Source organism: Opisthorchis viverrini (genome assembly GCF_000715545.1).
Source record: "Opisthorchis viverrini unplaced genomic scaffold opera_v5_372, whole genome shotgun sequence".
Taxonomy (NCBI): Eukaryota; Metazoa; Platyhelminthes; class Trematoda; order Opisthorchiida; family Opisthorchiidae; genus Opisthorchis; species Opisthorchis viverrini.
This window is the reverse complement of record NW_008752030.1, coordinates 201,789-213,865: the sequence shown is the minus strand read 5'-3', so window position 1 is coordinate 213,865 and position 12,077 is coordinate 201,789.

Below are 12,077 nucleotides of genomic sequence, written 5' to 3'. Positions count from 1 at the left end.
GATATATATATATATATTTGAATGATTTTCGAGAATCATGTTGGTTTTGGTGTTCTCAAACAAACAGAACCTGGTTCATGTTTGTCCGGATATGTAATATAACTATCAAAAAGACGGAAAAATGTAATGCAATCTATGAAGGTCACTGGATAAGAATGGCTTGCTAAATTTCCACCCAAATGAATCTCTCCTGCATGAATTCCCGTACCAGAGAGCGGTGAAAAAATCTGTCTGAGAACTGTCACTAATATTCTAAGACAGGGAGGTTTTTACACATTTCGGTTGAGCAACAAAGCACGGCAAATGTAATTATACCGGTGCTGCATCCGCTGACTGAAGGTTTTTTCTGACAGGTCACATATTTCAATCGCTGAAATCTTGGACGAGATACTCATACAGAATTAGAATCGTCGGACAACCGGGAGACAAGGTCGGGCCGTATACCGAGGCAGTCGAACGAGTCACGGAACCAGATCGTAAGTTCTTTCCTCTATCTGGTGGAATTTTCGACACCCTGGGCTGCTACACAGTCCCTATATGCTTACTGGCGTCTCATCTTTTATCCCATAGGAGATGAAGCCAAGTTGGTGGCTGGCCTAATGCAAGCAGTCGGCGCAACCAAGTACACCATCGCCCTAGACCTGCATCTGACCAGACTGCCTCCAGTGCCGCACCTTCAATCATTGTCTTTGCTTGTCCAGCCCCAACACGAACAAACACAAGTTGAGCATGAATCGGTCATTTTGGAGAACAGTTTGATGCAAAACAATACGCAGGTAAGACCAGCGTAGTAGTTCTTGATAAACACGGTATTCGTTTCCGCTTGGATGTCATTCGTTTGGTTTTTGATTACAATACTTCCCATCTGAAAGACCCTGTCTGCAGTGTTCGTCAAACTCTGTGCGCTTAACAAGACAGCGAACATGCCCCTTGTATAGACACGAAAATATGGTGTGCCTGATTCCATTGGCTACTAACACTGCTTTCCGCACCGGAAAAACCTTGAGAAGATACTAACATAAACTCTTGAGGATGGTTACTATTTTAATGAGGGGAGACCATCCCCGGTACCTGATGAGCTCCAAGAGGGGCGAAACAGGTGGTGGGTTGTCCAAGAGTCTTCGCTTACCCTGTGAGTAGTGTGTTGCTTCTGTACATTTTGTACTTGCTCAACAGGAATTCAGTTAAGTGTAGAACTGTTGCTAGTTTCGGTGTGACAAGTCTTTCTAAACTAAATTCCCTACACGTTCAGCTACATTGCTGTAAGTTGTGAGTTGTATCAAAACTTCAGTAGGATTCGACAGTCCGCATTTAGGAGCATCAACTACTCAACGAGTAACTGTGATGCGGCTGGTCTGATCCATCCAGGCCACTTGTTGGTTGTCTGTTATCCATTAACTGAATCAAGAAGCATCGGTTAAGAATTGTAGTTGACGTGGGAGCTTACACTACGGTACAATGCGCATCCTGAATATGAGTTCTCAGTGTAATTCTATGCGGATCGTGAAAACAACCTGTAATGGTATTTGTCATAAGACTATATATCATGAAGGTCAGATTCCTAGAACGCTCGGGACCTACTGAGATCCTAAAACTCCACCAAAATCTATATAGGAAAGCCGGCAAGCATCCAGGCCAGTCAATCAATAAATCTATTCAGTAAAAGCCGATGAGTGTTCGGACATGCTACATAAGCACGACCGAATATGACCAGTGTTCAAGCATTTCATAGAAGCACGATCGATGTTGATGGGTGTTCACTAAACGCTTATGATTGTGGTGATAGTCCCCACGATGTTTGATGTGCTGTTCACAGTGTTCACGGTATTGTGACTGACTTCAACGCCTTGAATATTGTTCCAAGCGAAATTTGAGATGGTATCTGTGCAGCACATTCTATGGAAGAATGTTACAAACGAGCTATTCGGGCAAGTAGTTTTAACGGTCCCGGTCACACAGCTGCGCTCGCTACAAACGCGCGAAACTCAAAAAAAAATTAGCAGGCATACTAAACCCGCACTTTGAAACCCCAAACATATTCCCATTCCGTCAATATCCACCGACAAACATCGTTCACCGTCGAGCACTGAGGCGCTGTATCAAGCAGCCAGGCAGGACAGCGGGACGAACTGTATTCTGGCTGGTGAAAAACTGTCACATAATGCCATATTTTTAGACCCTGGCAGAAATGGAGGTGTGTATGGCGCTTGACAGGTTACCTGTGGATTGTAAGCAAGCATAATTCAATCGCGCCACAATGTCAGTCAGTTAACCCGGCTATTTAGTGATGTACCAGCTACCCATTCACTATTGGTTGTCTGGTCCGGTGGACCTACTATACACGGTGTCTCAAAACACTTAAAGTGTCCAAATCTACCTTATTTCTGTCAGTCCTATTCTCTGGCAATTGCTTTGCTCTTCCTCGATCTGCCTTGGGAAATCACTGGATCCTCAATCCGAGAAGTTCGGTTTTTCAATTAAAACAATGCTGGCAACTACAGAAGCTTGTGTGTGTGTGTGTGTGGTCCGTTGCACACAGAGAACTTCAACCGAAGAATTTCCAATACCACGAAACTCACAGAATTGGCCGTGTCGCGTAATTTTCAGCCGAGTAGCCGAGCTGTTTTCCGTACCTCATTGGAACTGTGACTGTCGGTGCCACCTACCTACCTCCCGGGACGGGATCCTCATGATACTGTGGACACTACAAAATGCGGTTGTCCACACATTGTTTTAATAACGGTATCCATCCAGATTGTCTCTTTGCGCGCACATTAGAACAGTGCTAGGTCCCTTACTCTACCCTTCAATGATAATATGTCCTTGCAGTTTGAGATACCATCTTACCGTAAGGAAGAAAGAAAAACAGAACACGATGCAGTTGAGTAAAACAGGATTTTGACCAAGAATCCAACACGCACTGAGTTACCATCTCATCCTGTCTCTTTAGTTCATTGGGTTGCATCCTTTTGTAAAAAAAAATACCGCCGGCCACAAGTCTGAATTTGTCAAATTATCAATCGATATTATCTTTCATCAAAACTGCTGGGATACTCCCAGGTTGCCCAAGCCTGGAGAGCGTAGGTCGATACGCAGAGGTCGGGTTCGAACCAAAGGCCTTCCGGTCGGTATTGACCGGTCTGTATCGATCTATGAAGTCTTTTCAGGTACCCAGAGACTCATGAGAGACTCAACTGAATCTCTCGTTTATGATATTCTACAACTGAATGTGCTGCACACAGGCCACCTCATGTTTCAGTTGGCACGATATTCGAGATATCGCAGTATATTTTCATAAAGGAAACTACTCACAAGGTTGCTGAAAACTCTTCGACAGCCCACGACCGGTTTCGCTCTTCTTGGGGCTCATCCGGTAGGCGCAGTTCCCGAGTTTCCGTTAACCTCATGTTCCACTTGAACCCAAATTGTACTGTTTTCGAGAAATATACTCATTTGCAAATCACTTTGGTTTTCACGAGTCTCAACTGAATCTCTCGATTATGATAACATAATGTTGATGGAAACTCGGGGACTGCGCCTACCTGATGAGCCCCAAAAGGGGCGAAACCGGTCGTGGATTGTCGAGGAATTTTCAGCAACCTTGTGAGTAGTTTTCTTTTCAGTCGCATTTACCAAAACGACTTTGCGCACCTCCCATTGTCGCACGTGACTAACGGGTTAATTATTCAGGGACGATCTAGCAGCTCTCTATCCAAATGTCGTTCTCGCAATTCAGCTTTGTGCGATCGCTACCAGGTGTTGACACCTCAGTTCATCCGCTGATGGCTTATAAATCGGTTGCTGGAGAAAACTGCCTTCTTGAATGGTTTTGCTGACGAATTTCTGTGACCCTCGTTCCAGGCAATGCAGTTCCGTTCAGTTTCACCGTACCACTCTGCGACTCCAAAAACCTAAGTGGGTAAGGTCTAACTAGACCGGAGGGTCAGTGTCCACACTTTGGACTCCAATGCGTCTCAAAATCAAGTACATATTAAGCAACTAGGGAGCAATCAAAACCCTATGTTCTGCTGGATAGTGATGCATTCTGGCGGACAGAATTACGCCCAGAAAAACCATTGGTGTCACTTCTTAAATTATTTGGTCAACCGATCCCTGCCCTATTTGTCCACCAATATCAGTCAGCCTATCGGAAAGTGTCTGATGGTTTTGTCGACGTTCATTCCCTGACGTATGTTTGGTAAAGTGTTGAGTTTTCTTATCTTACAGCAGTTGAAATTTCTGGGTTACAACTTAGGTTTGAGTGCATCGAAACGATCGACATCAATTTGTACACGCTCTTTCAGTAGGCCAGTACGAGAACGAACGAGTGATTGGTTCAGTTGTAACACCCACTCGGTGTCTAGTTGTCTTGTCATCGGATAGGGGTACGAAGACTGAGAGAGTGCTCAAAAGCCCAAGTCTAGACAGGATAAGTCAAGATATCGGAATCGGGTTCGAACCACAGACCTTCCGCTTGGTAGGTTCTCGTCTTACTTACTGGATCAGCAGTCCAATAGATCAGTGCGCATCCTCTAATTCATGAGAACTTGATGAATTGACCCAATTCATTTTTAGACCTGGGCGGAGCGCCAAAAAAGTCGAGCTGGAGCATGGGAAATCAAGCTATGGGAGAAAAAGGCAGAGGAACAGAAAGACACATTTGAAGACCGGACTTTAATCCTGGGGCAGGATTTTGCATGCGAAAAGGAGGTGTATTGCGAGACTGGGCAACTCACGCCGGGAACAGTTTATGGGTGAGTCCTCCTGTGTGTGTGTGTGTGTTTGTCCTGCAACTCCAAAGTTCTACACGTTTTTCCTGAGAATGAAAGATCTGAGATAAGTAAATTGGTTTTGCATGGTTGACAGCTAACTTGATCTCATGTTCCACCGGGTCTTTCTACTCTGAGGTGATCAAGGTAGTTTTCGAACCTGAATAGCAGTAGAACATAATGGGCAGTTTCCCGTAAACTCAGTTGAATATGAAAGCAACTATAGAGGAGAATGTTGGTAGCTCAGTTAGTATAGATGGTCGCTGGCTTGTTCGCTGAGCTGGGCAGTTTGAGTGCAAACGTTTCATCACCAATCGAGGTGACATCATCGGTGCGCAGTTAGGGAGCGTAGAAGTGTGTAGTGTTGTGGTGGTTGTACGTTGAGTAGTGTTGTGTTTGTTAATATGCATTCTATTAGACGGGGTTGACCTTCGATCACGATTGGTTGTTCGGTCGGTCTATTCCATTGGTTGTTTTGTTATCCTGTGTCCTGATTGATCAATGACCACGTGAATTGTGAGCCCGGCCTTCCCTGTCCTCATGCTCTGATTGACGCAGGAGTGACCTGTGCCGTTGACCTCTCTGGATTCCGGCTTGTGACCTTTGTTGGTCCTACTCCAAACAGTCTCTTGCTTCTTGGTTTGTGAATGCGATATTTAGTTCCCTTTTGGTATTCCTGTGGCGGACTTGGTCCTTTGCACGTAGCGGTGCGTAAATTGGGTCCAGTTCGATGCATCGGTTGACCGAGTCAGCCGTGGAGTTCCATGCCTCCAGAAATTCGCTTCTGTGCCTCATGTCTCCGTATGCCAAAATTTTTGTACGTTTCTTATATTGGATTTGTGGCCTTCTTGGTCTTCGTGTGAGGATATCTAGGATAGAGGGTCATGTCTCCTAAGGGCCGTGACTGATAGCCTGCTCAAACTGCCCGTTCTGGCAAACAATATAAAGGTAACAGATGTTGTAAGTACCAATAAATCGATAGTCAGTCGATTGGTCAATGGTTCATTCTGCAAGAGTTTCGTGAATCATTCGCTGAATAAGATCACTCGCTTATACGCACATACACTGAGAGTTGATCTTTTTTCAGGACGTAACCGCTTTTGTCTGGCAAATTAATAGTAATGCTTTGATATCGAAATTGAGGCACTTTGATTCCGAGTCTCCAGAGTTACGCGTATTGTTATCGAGTACACCAATAACAAAATAGCCGCACTTGACTGCCAGTCATGAGTAGTGTGTGTTCAAAACGTTCTGAACAAATCGCAAGCCGTTCTTCTTACGGAAGTTTTTTTCTCAACCCAGATACAGGGTAAGAAATACTTCTACTATGTACCATGTATATACCAATATATATATATATATACTACTAGGCGAAGTATCAAACAAATATGTTGATATTCGCTCATTACCTGCCAGCTTGTAGGTTGAAATTTGCGTATTGTAATGTGACACGTCTGCCAGGTACTCCACTTGCAAATGCTAACACGCGTAATCGGTCTGAATGATACTCACAGTTTGATACACACCCTTTTATCCTAGTATACAACTGAGGATTTACAGCACAACCGGTTCTGTCATCAGTCGACAGTACTTCGCAGCCACTCGAACTGACAGTAAGTTTGTTCTTGTCATTTTATTTTCACAGAGGAACTCTCGAAGATAACTTTATTGACGGTATTTTGTAGGGACACTGGCTTGGAGTAAGTGGTCCGTCGGAAACATGACACAACAGCAGGGCGCTTCAGACGGACTCGAACTATTCGCTGTTCGTAAGGTGACCTCTCTCCTAACAGGGCTTCAGAACGTACATGACCTCACTCGAAAGAGCACAATTTTCCCCCGACTTCTGGGAACGGGTTCAAACTTGGCTCCATACCTATGAATGTTACCCGAGAACTGAATGATAAAGACTAGAATACACAACTTGATTTATGCCAAATCAACGTCTAGTGTCGTCAGATGAACTCAGACTAGCTTCGTGCGATGTTACACCAATATTTCTACGTATGCCAGTCTTTTTTCCCTGAATTTGGATTTGCTACCCAGCTGAACTCTGTCGTACCGGAGAAATGCACCCGCCGGATACTAGGTAAGGCACAATTAATCCGTCTGCTCTGCTGAGCATGAAAATCACTCCCATTAAGTCGGCAGATTGGAGTGAGTGTAATTCGATCAAGATGCCTTGAATAGCACCATCACTGTGACGCTTGAGGGGCCTGCTTGACCGAGTGTCCTTCGGAAGTTGACCAGCCGAGGTCCTGTGATCCCAAGTTGTCTTTTGCACGCGAAAGTTGGATCAGAAATGCTTACTCATAGGTCTATCTATATGCCAGCAGTCCCTGTCGCGGATAGAGTAATGTAGCCCTTTAACCCACCAGCGTTCATGACTTGACATTGGCTGACTCGGTATCTGGCTCCCATCACGCTACTGCAGGACCAAAAAGCAGCTAAATACATTTTGTGCAAACGAGATGATGGGCGTGTTTTGGCACGGTACCACGTCAATAAGTTGCGCGCTCTCAAGCGGTCATACCTTTGTGCCGCTGCCTGTCCATGTGTCCTTTCACGCTTTTCCAGGCAAAGCATGTTCGTGCTTGACCTTGGCTTTTATTTGCTGTTGGTTCACGTTGCGTTTTGCTTTCGGTCATGCATGTCACGTGTTCACAGCTGCCAATCAGAAAACTGAGCAGCCAATCAGAAGTCAGGGTAGCTCCAGGGGCCAGAAAATGATAAGATGGATGCATTTTGTATGCCACTTTTCTTGCACTATTTTTTCGAGGACCGTTAGCCAATACCCTAGATGAATCCCATTAAATTCCGCAAAAAAACATCTTGTAGCTCAAGCTAGACTTTCCAGCCTCATGTTCCATCTTTCTGTGCGGTAAAAAGAGCACATCGATTTCAAGATCTCAAGCTTGCGTAAACCAGGTCATCTGAAACGGGTTCGGTTGTCTTGGAGGTTCAAGGGAACAAAATTTCGTGGTGAAAGGACTGAAATATCTCTCACCGTCCAGTTGTGTTCACGTAAGTCATTATCCTGGTTGGTTCTTTGAGTTCGCCAATATTCTATTCCATTCATACTCTAGTTTGTTCAGACCTAACCAATTTGATTCCCAGTGGATTCAACCGATTGATTTGTTAGTGTCGTTTGTTTTATTCATCCCACTGTTAAACAATGACTTAGTTATTCACAAGATATCGGGCTTTATACCAAGTGGTACAATAATTCTTCAAGAGCCCAATCACGTTTCTCGGTTACCATGACTAATGTTCAGCGATCACATGATCACAACAATTTCAGAAATCTGGGTCAATCTTCAAACATACCGCTGTTCTACTTATATGCAGTTGTTAAACAAATCGCGTGTGCACTTGGGAAGCGGCTCTAATTATGGAAGGGAATACCAAATCTTAGGGCTTCATACCAGGGAGGCCAGTACACCCCCCACACGATTGGCTGTCAGTTGTCTGGAGAACACCGTGCATTCGGGTCTCTGTTATAGGCATTGTCCAACCTTTCAGTCCGAAGCGTCCATTTCGTCAAAAATTATAGGCATTGTCCAACTTTTCAGTCCGAAGCGTCCATTTCGTCAAAAAGGAGACGGTTCATCGGATGTGCTATCTTGTAGGCCAACTGAACCAATTTGGTCACATTGGAATTTTAAACCCCAGGCGGACAATCGATAGGAGGCAAAATGTGAGCTAACCATGTGTGTAACTGCGCCAGCAGTCCAAGATTCACTTTCATGTTTGCTCTTTCCTTCCCTGTATAGTGGCCGGACTCGGAATTTTCGTTGGCATGGTGACCACCGTTGCGGTCGGTGTGATCGTTCTTGCCGCACTCGTCTACTTCGGATTCATTCCCATTGAGTTAGCTCACGCCACCGAGTCGTCGGAAGAACAAGTGATGCAGGCTACTGAAAAACCAAAGAAACTGAAGAAAGAGAAACCAAAAAAGACGAGAAAATTGAGACGAAGGGGCAAGTAAGTGATAACTCTGAAGTTTGGTGAGCCTTTAGTTTGGAAATAATCGCTTCTTGGTATGAACTATGTTATATCTGCCGATTCGCCAATCTGTGGTATCTGCTGCTGACCCGCTCCGGCGCCTAGTTCCCTGAAGAAAGACCCACAGCAGGGAACACAACGGCTGTATTCCGAATAAGCGAGTGCAAAAGTACAACGTTCTCAAGCTACTTATTGGAAGGACACTGTGTGAACTTGATCCAATGCTGACGCACCCGGTCTAGCTTTGGTACGAGGCTGCGACGCGCTGCATATTGCGGGGGCGTTGTCTGACCCTTGATCGACCTGACTCGCGCTGTCTGGGTTCGACACAAGGCTGTGAGCGCTGCATGCTGAGGGGGCGTTGTCTGTCCGTCAACATCTAGCGGACTGAGTCTCAGTAGATTCCGGACATTCGGTGGCTGCTCTCAGGAATGTGACCTTCGTGATAGAGCACCTGAGTCAACCATGATGAATCGTACAACTTTCTGTCGAAGCTGGCAGATCCCTTAGAAATGCACCGGTAGCTCGGAGGTTGCTCAAATGCTTAGGGACCTGTTCGCCCAGCTTGGCAGTTAGCACTTTAATGTTTCATCACTAATCGAGGTGGCACCATCGGTGAGCGGTTGAGTAGTGCGCGCACTGACGCCAATGTTTCATCACCAATCGAGGTGGCACCATCAGTGAGCGGTTGAGTAGTGCGCGCACTGACGATATGACTTCAGAGTGTTTGCAAGCGGATTACCAAACTCGATGGACAGATCCACGGCCAGTCGATCAACCACCACCAAGACTTCTCCTTACTTTAGAACGAACAGCGCTGAGTACCGTCAACAGTAGGCTAACAACAGAAGCAACAAAATGTACTCTGCGAGCATTTTCATTTTACAGGATTTATTCAGGCTAGAACTTTTCCTCGTAATCGCGAATCAATCGGCCATCCGTATCCTCATTTATGGATGCAATCGCCACGTAGGCTCATCATGGGTGATTGATGGCCAGAACACCTTCCGCGCTAGAGGTGAATAGCGCGGAACTGGTGGTCTGATGAAATATTTCTGACACATCGGTATTGATGTGTTTCCATCTCCGGTAGAAGAGTTCAATGAAAACATTTTGTTTGTTTTCTCTCAGAATAAGACGTGGTAAAAAGGCAACATGCTACCTCATTGGTCTGATTAGTAAAACTGGTCTACCTAGGTGGGTTTCAGTGTCGTGAGGGCTGGAAGTGACTCGCGGTAGACTTCTGACAGATGAAATGTTCATTTCGTAAGCAGGGTTTTCAAATCACTTCCACGTTTGAACCAGATGACAGCCTGGGAGTGCTAAAGTGCTGTTCTACAGGGATGACTAATTCTGAGCTTGTATGAGGTCCGTAAAAATGCGAAAATAGAAAAAGCTTTTGATGATATGCCTTGTAAACAGTCATCCTGTATAGTTTTGCTCCCGGATCTGGGTCGACTGCAGGTTCTACTGGAATCTTAGGTATTTTTCGGTTTTCTTAAGGTTTAACCGTAAGGCCTCCTGATGGGTACTCGTGCACAAGGGGTAATACCGCATGTGGTGGGCACCAAGCTTCACGTGGAACACTTGAATACCCTTTAGCCGGTGTTAACCCAACGTACTGAGACGGGAACACAGCTACAGGTCAGAAACCGTCCACAGGCTCAACTGGTGGCCCATAGCTTTTAAATCAGTCGGCTACGATTGAACATTTGAGCACTAGGGTGCATCAAAAGAAGCATCTCGTGACCCACATCACTAGCGAAGCCCATTCTAGGCGCATACATGACTAGCTTTTATATTCTTGATGCAGTACTCATAAGGTTGCTGAAAATTCATCGATAACCCACAACCGGTTTCGCCCTTCTTGGGGCTCATCAGTTAGACGCAGTCCCCGAGTTTCCGTCAACCTTATATTCTGCCTGAGACCAAACTGCACGAAATGAGCGAATATACACTCATTTGCAAACTAATTTGGTTTTGACGGGAGACTCACCTGAAACCCAGCTGAATCTCTCGTTTGTGATGTCTCAAAGCAACTGAATGGGATGCGCCTACATGATGAGACCTAAGAAGGGCAAAACGGATCATGGGTTGTCGACGAATTTTCAGCAACCTTATGAGTAGTACATCACAAATATTCACGTATCGCGATATTTCGAATATCGTAGCGACTGAAACATGATGAGGCTTGGTGCAGCCCATTCAATCGGCTGGAAACGTCACAAACGAGGATTCAGCTGGTTTCCAGTCGAGTCTCTCGAAAAACCAAATTAGTTTGTAAATGAGTGAATTTCACTAATGACTAGCTTTTGTTCGTCATCATTCAGTTATGTCAGTACAACAATGTCTCCTCCGGCATCTTTGTAGGTTTAACATGTGGACGAATATATGGAATACGTTAATAGAATTTTTTAAAAACACGTTGAATCACAGATCCAAACGGGATAGTACAGTCTAACACTAATTACATAGAATGGCTTTGATATAGCAGTGAAAAGGGCTTGACATTTCGGCAGGCAACCCCCTACGGCCTGCTTAATTCGAGGCCGTGGAGGAAACCACAGCATATGCCTAAGGTAGTCTGGTGGCCTGCACAGCCCGTGAGAAGAACCCTTTCCAAGTACGTCTGACTAGCTTGGTATATAACAATATGGTCACAGAAAGCTAATTTTAGAATCGTTTTAGGCTGAGCCCTCTAAACTATCCAGGGCATTAAGATGGGCGGAAGTTTGCAGGCGTAGATGGAAAAAGTCAAAGAACCGACTGAGAAGTCATCGTTTCAGAAGAGTTTGGTAAACAATCGGTAGCCTTTTTATTTGGGCAACGTTTCGCTTTTGACACGAAAGCTGTATCAGGCCGAGTGAACAGGTGACCAAATTGGCCAGGCTATAAGACAGACGGAGAACCAATCAGTAAGTCCTCTTCACACTCTGCGCTCTTTACTGGTGCAATTGAAGGATCGCCTCCCGGCAAACAGAACCAAGGATTGTGTCTACAAAATTAAGTGTAACGACGGCACCAAGGTCTATATCGGACAGATGGCCAGGGAACTACACACCAGAATCGGAGATCATAGTAGAAAAATAAACCGGCCTCCGAGAAACGCAGGTGAATATTCAGCGGCAATCGCGGAACACGTACTGGAAACGGGACACAGAATAGACTTAGAAAATTTTGAGTTTTTGAGGTGAGGACTACGGTCCACATCACAGAGACTGATAGCCGAGGCGGTAGGAATCGCCAAGCATCCCGGTGTTAACAGCAAAGAAGGAGTGGAGCCGGCAAGCTTGTGGAGGACGG